Source organism: Sciurus carolinensis, chromosome 9, assembly GCF_902686445.1.
Source record: "Sciurus carolinensis chromosome 9, mSciCar1.2, whole genome shotgun sequence".
Taxonomy (NCBI): domain Eukaryota; kingdom Metazoa; phylum Chordata; class Mammalia; order Rodentia; family Sciuridae; genus Sciurus; species Sciurus carolinensis.
Window position 1 is genome coordinate 108,611,540 of NC_062221.1, and position 7,083 is coordinate 108,618,622.

The 7,083-nt window shown below is 33.8% G+C and overlaps 1 non-coding gene across 1 annotated transcript; it reads left to right on the plus strand.

The window, feature by feature from the left end:
* The first annotated feature begins 6,539 nt into the window (after positions 1–6,539).
* LOC124993892 (U6 spliceosomal RNA) lies at positions 6,540–6,647 on the plus strand. The gene has a single exon (XR_007110406.1). It is a non-coding gene; the product is annotated as a U6 spliceosomal RNA (small nuclear RNA).
* The last annotated feature ends 436 nt before the right edge of the window (positions 6,648–7,083 follow it).

The window sequence follows — 7,083 nt, forward strand, 5'->3', positions numbered from 1 at the left end:
CCATGGGAGCTACAGTTAGCAGAAATTTCAAATTCCTCTAATGTCTGTGCCTTTGTCCCCTTCGGACTGCCTTCCCTCTCTACTTTTTCTCCAAGAGAGTCTGTCTGCAGCCTGTAACTGTGGTCAGACTCTACAGGTGTATAAGAAGTGTGGGGGCTGCAACAAGGAATCATGATCTTCACAAATGTTTCTCTAGTGCTCTGACATCCTCTCCTTGCCCATTCCTATTCCTTTCCCTGACTGCAGAATTTCAATCTATGTACTTCAAAGCCCTGAAAACTATTGATAGTGTAATTTTCTCCTTTATCTGAGACAGGAAGGGCTAGAAGGAGTTGGAGGCAGAGAAATTCATTTTCTCAGAAGGGATAAACTCTAGCACTGACTCTGGCCCTAGAAAGTAGATTATTTTATAAAGACTCTGAGGATATTTCACAGGATTATTCTTCCTTTCTTTCCTCCCTGAGCCAGGAAGGGGCCTTTCTTAGATTCTTGCTTAGAATCTGGTAGGGCTCTTGGAAGCAAAGTCCAGGAGAGCATGAGGTTACTACAAGACTGCAGCCCCAAGGAAATTTTATTCTTATGCTCACTTACATTCAACATTCCATCAAAATTACATTAATTTGATATGAATATATGTAGCAAACATTACTTCCTAAATCGCTTCCTATTGGACTTCCTAATTGGACAATATTCTTATTTTTTCAAGCAGGCATTACTTCTATAGATATTTTTGAAAATATAACTGCTTTGTTACAAAACATATAAAACTGGAGATTTTGGTATAAAATTCAAGTTGTCCCAAAATATTTCTAATTATATGACAACATAGTCCTTCAGTTGTTTCTATACTTAAATCAAAATACCCTTATTGTTCATTATCTGTCTCCAACCTAACTTTCTGACATCCCATTTCCTATTCCATGAAAATATTCCGTGTTTCTTTTCACAACAAGCACTTTTCAAGCCTGTGCTCTAATATGATTTTAACCCCACAGAGATTTCCTCATAGGAGATTAATTTTGCATTTTTGCTTGCCTTTTTATTGTGGGTAGACAAAAGAACTTCTAGATGAAAAATCAGTCTAATATATTGTGACACTGATATTGAAGGCATGTCCATTAGGTTGTTCACCAAACATTTACATAATGATTTTCTCTTTACATTTAGAGCCAGGAAAATTTTCTTTTCTTTCCCCTTATGATTCATTTAATTCTGTTTACCAGATGATGAGAACATTACAACTGTCTTCCTTTCCACTTACATATTAATTTATAGGAAGTCTTAGTCAAATTGTGTGTTTCAAGTTATAATGGTAGCCTAGATTTTGGTGGTACCTCTTTCTATAAGGCTATTGAACGGTTAAAATATTCAGGGCACTATGCTCTTTTCATAGTTCACTTAAGGAAGTGTATACCAAATCTTTTATTAATGTCGTGTTTACTAATAGAAAGTTTTAGAAAAAATGGCTAAAAATTCCAATCAATAGAATGCAACCCCATGTATAAAAGTTCAAGAAATTAGATTACTATGACATGGAAGATGTTTCAAAAATGTCAGGCATTTCCATGTTTTGTAGCATGTAAATTAAGGATTGGGATCAGGGCTAGGAATAAGCAACATGTGGATGTGAGAACCTGAAAAGTATGTTTGGAAGACATGCTGAGGAGCTTTTCTATGCGTATAAACAGAAACTTTAGGAATAAAATATGATTTGGCTCTAGGTAAAGTCAATGTAAATTACTGCTCATGATGATGAGATCTTGAGAAGCAACATCTTCAATGAGGAAAAGCAAGAGGTTTTCTTCAACCTACAGTCTCTCCTAAATTCTTCAATGCAAATTATTACTTGGATAATGTCAAATTTTAGATAAAATGCTCATGCAAATTCGGAGGAACTGAGGTCCTTCTAAAATCTTATAAAATACATTTTGTCTCTTTTTGTCTACAGAATGTGTCTGATGTGGAAAGGTAATTTGTACTTCAGAATAGTCAGTATATTAAACTAGATGCTCACCTAATCCCTTATATAAAGATGCTTTAAGTCTTCTTGCAGACTGCATTTTAGAAAGTGCTTTACAGATTCAACAACAAAGGCAAACAATGCATAAATTCATTGATGGATGGATATTTTTGATCCAAAATATGAAGTATGAAAAAAGGTATAAATGTGAATTAGGTGACTAGTGGTAGACCTGAGAACTAAAGACTTTGGTTTTCTCCCATGGGCAGTAGAAAGTCAGACTCTATTCAACAAATGTAAGACTTTAAACACTAAGGATATTTATGTCATCTACATCTTAAGCATGAAGAGCTAAGAGGATCATTTCATTTAGATATGTACTAGTAATTGTCTTAATTTAACAAGTGCATAAGAAACTTGAAGGAAAAATTGTTTTAAATATGTGATGAGTGATGTATAGACTCATTAATATGATGTCTAATTTCTCACAAAAAGCAAAAATATGCCAAAGGAATTTTTTTTTTCTGTGCAACAATTTTCTGGAGGTAATACTGTCTCATTTAGAATGACAAAAATAAATGTTTTCCAACTATACCCTCTCTACTATGTATTGCACACCAGATTGTTTCATTTGATTATTCTGTTTTCTTTAAATCATACTGCTTTTAGGGTTCATTTTGGCACATTATTTTGCTATTTCTGGTTTAAAATAATTCTTAAGGATATTTAAATATCATCTTTTTGTAAGTGATAATATTTATACCATATATTCAAAATGTAACTTGTATAATGAAATACTCATACTTGAACTGTCTGAAAACTATTTTAAAAAGAAGAAAGAAGAATGATTTGGGCAGAGAGTACACTAGTGTTCACTTATACTTTTGTGATAATCTCACAATGATATCATAGTTTTGGTGGTATTTGCACCTGACCCAGATTAAGATTGTTAAAATAATTAAATAACCAAATTACCAACTATTCTGTTTACTAAAAGACAATATTCGGTAAACCTGCTTTTTCCTTCTTTCAGTCATGTTAAAATTCACTCAAGTGATTCTAGTAGAGGGTTTGCCAGAGTTAACATCAGGCTTCAATTTGTCAGGGTAAAATTTGTAACAAAAAATTTTCTGTTCTCTGGCAAAGAACTGACATTTTATGTATGATTAAAAGTTAATGTGCTTTAGTTTGGAATAAGAACTACAGAACATATTGTGTAAAAACAAAGTTGTTCCATAAAATGTTTTGAATAAAAGGAAAATGTTGGTGTCATGCTTCTTACTCTTAAAGAAATGTTTTGATTCTTAGTTCTCTCTCTTCTCTTCTTGCTCCTGTTCACGTTCTCACTCTTTCCTTCCCTGCTCCCAGATGTGAATGCTTAAATTGGATTGAATTCAATTACACCTTAATTTCTCTTTGGCCTTTTGGAAAAGCAATTAGAAATTACTGATTAGAGATCTATTAGAGGTTTCAAAATATGTTAGAATTATAGAACTTAAAACATAATTGGACATAGAAACGTCCTGACTTCTAATCTGCACATGTTTACACTATTCATTGAAGCAAACATATTAATTATCATAATAACAATGACATATCTAAATATTTTGTGGATTAACTCAGATGAGTCTAGGGATGAAAATAAGACAAAGGGTTTAGGTGGAAGCAACATTGGAATAACAAACTCTCTTTACTTATCTCTAATGTTTGCTATGTTCTTCCTGTATGTGAGGAAAGGAGAGTAAAGAAATAGAGTGAGAGGTTTGTTGGTTTCTTTGCTTAACCCTCAGAGCATAAAGAGAGACAAAGCCAAAAGGTGGTATTTTAGGCCTGTTTTCATTCACTAGCTTTATAATGGAAGCACAGAAGCCCCATTTCTTTCCCCATTGCGTAGATCCATGGAAATTCCCACCAAAGGCATAGACTTCAAGGGCCTAGAGCAGCATGAGGGTGGTTTAAAGATTAGGCATGCACTGTGACACGTATCAGAAAGTTACTAACTCTCCCCTTGTCCAAGGGAATCCAGATCCCCAAAACGTCAGAATCAAACTCTGATGTTGTGACTATGTTTTTTATTCTTTTTTCATTATCTTCCTACGGAAATAGTGTGCTCATACATTTAATACAATAATTATCAATTTTTGATAAGCTCAATAAGTAAGTGCATAGTGAATAATTGAATGGTGTGAATATGTGTGTGTGTATATATATATTTATGCGTACACACTGAAGGAGAAATCTAAAGGAATTTGAAGAATATACTTCTGGAGGAAGTTATATTTATCCTAAATCTTACAAAACAAGGTGGAATTTGTGAATAAATGGGAAGGAAGACGTGCTGGGAAGTTAGCCTCTGAGGAGATCCTGAGTGCACTGGAGCTCAGCTTTGGAGTAACTGATAGGAGACAGCCCTGCTGGAAATAGAAAGGAGACAGATAATTAGTCTTTTTATTCACACACAAACATGTATGTATATGCAAACATATATGTGTTCATGTGTGTTTAAAAATATTGAGAAGAAGCAGCTGAAAGTTTTAAGCAGAGGCATGATATAATCACACCAGCATTTTGAGATCTGCTTCCTATTGGAGGAAATGTGGGGAAAAGAGAAAAGCAGTCACTGCTGTGGATGCTAATAATTTAGTCCGAAGGGAATTAGAATTGAAACAGATTTAGAAAGTAAAATGATAGATTTTAATGATGGCATGGAAGAGACAGAGGGAAGTCACTGTCAAGGATCTAGTTTATAAATATAATAAAATAGAGAATTTCTATAATGTAATTTAGGACAAAAGGTCAATTTAGATTAACATAAAACAATCTGTTGTTGATAAAAATATTCAATCAACTAATCTCAAAACCAAAATTAAGATACAGTTTTCTGCCCCATATCATGTCATTCCTATTAGTAAATGACCCAGCTGTATTACCTAGTTGTGAAATTGAGTACACTATTTAAAAAATAAGAATTGAAGAAAAATTGAAATGGGGACACATAAACATATACTTTCTTTAGATTAACTGCTAGCAAATAGGAAATTTCCAATTTATTGGGGTAGCATTTCAACTCGAATCAAATAAACCAAAATCATAGAAATCAGTGACAGAGAATGTTTTATTGTATCTCTAACATTATTAGTGTGAAGGAAATTCACAATATCTTCTGGCTCATTCTGCTTCCTTCAGGCGTGTACCATATTATTATGTCTATGCCTTATTCATTTCTGGGTCTCCAGTATTCATCCAACTCCTGGACACATAACTGGAAGGTCCACTGAGTTCCGTGTGAATGTTAAATACTTGCCCAAGGTCAGGATGTTGATTGGAAAGGAAAAAGAAGGAAAAAGAAGTTTTTAGTCTCCTTTCTCCCAGCATACTCTTTATTCTTCGGGCCTGAACATAGTGTCTATACACAAATGGGCTTCCCCACCATACTGCCAACACCTGAGGCTATGGGCAGGGCCCAGGGTACAGCTAAAATTAGCTGAAAGTCCTTGGATGAGAATCTGGTGATGATTTGCTTTTTTCCAAACCTGTTGTTCATTTCCTTGGGTTTTAATTTTGCTTCATCTCAACACTGACTCATTTATACCCCTATGAATCTGAATATCAATCATGTTTTTAGTTATCAGGTCCTGAAATATTAGCATTTATTCATCTATACTCTCTTTCAGTCTGTGTTTGCTTTGTATATCACAGATATCCTCACAGTCTGATTGAATCTAGCTCATGACCACATCTTGGTCGTAGAGAATGGGTTCAGTTGCTATCTTTTACTTCTGCTTCGGATATGAAAAATATATTGCTGTCAAAATATTTTAATCAGAATTTTATAATAGTGACAAATTAAAAATTGCCTGAATAAACGAGTGAAAAAAACAGAGATCTGAGCAACTGACTCCATTTAGAATCTATAGACTACCTCACAAAATTCATGACAGGTAATTTATAAAAATTTTCATTCTCTCAATAAACAACAATTTTCCTTTTTGTAGAACACCCTCAACTTATATAAGAAGCTTCTCATAAGTCCAGCACATATTTTGGGACCTGTTATTGTTTTTTGGTTGCTAATTAACACCTGCTGAGAGCTTAATTTATAATCCAAACAGAAATTTGTGATGTCTGGGATTATGACTCATGCAGGAATATTTGCATTTTAGAAGAAAAAGATAGCATTTTTAAGGAAGGTTTTAATGAACGTGTTTTCTAACCCAATAGGCTATGATCGTTAGCTAGAGAGAAATTCTCTGATTTTTCTTTATTTCCTTTGCACACTTTAAGCATAAACTGGAAGGGTAGATACTGTGGTTATTGGAGATGGGTTAGAGTTTGTCCTTAAGAATATAGTCACTGGTTAAATACGAAACTTTTAGAAAGAGAATGAATTGGGTATCTTGAATTGTACACTTGATGACATACTGTTAATAGTTGTTGTGTGATAATATTTCATTAAAGAATGTTGCCACTGAGGAGTAGAAATAAATCTCTAAAAAAAGAATTTGGAGTACAAAGTGTTTCTGTACTGCTGACAAACAAAAAATTTAATAAACATTGTCAGTTGAAAAAAAAGAAATTAGTGCTCATTTCGGCAGCATATATACTAAAAATTGGAAGGATACAGAGAAGGTTAACATGGCCCCTGGGCAAGGATGACATGCAAATTTGTGAGGCTTTCCATATTTTTAAATGAAAGCAGGAATCAATAAATAAGATAGATTCAAACTAAAGAGTTTTTTTTCTCCTCAAAAGAAATATTCAACAATGTGAAGAGAGCGCCTACAGAGTGGGAGAAAATCTTTGTCACTCATACTTCAGATAGAGCACTAATCTCCAGAATCTATAAAGAACTCAAAAAACTTTACACCAAGAATACAAATAACCCAATAAATAAATGGGCTAAGGAAATGAACAGACACTTCACAAGAGAAGATGTACAAGCAATCAACAGATATATGAAAAAAAGTTCAACATCTCTAGTAATAAGAGAAATGCAAATCAAAACTACCCTAAGATTCCATCTCACCCCAATTAGAATGGAGATTATCAAGAATACTAGCAACAATAGGTGTTGGTGAGGATGTGGGGAAAAAGGTACACTCATACATTGTTGGTGGGGCTGC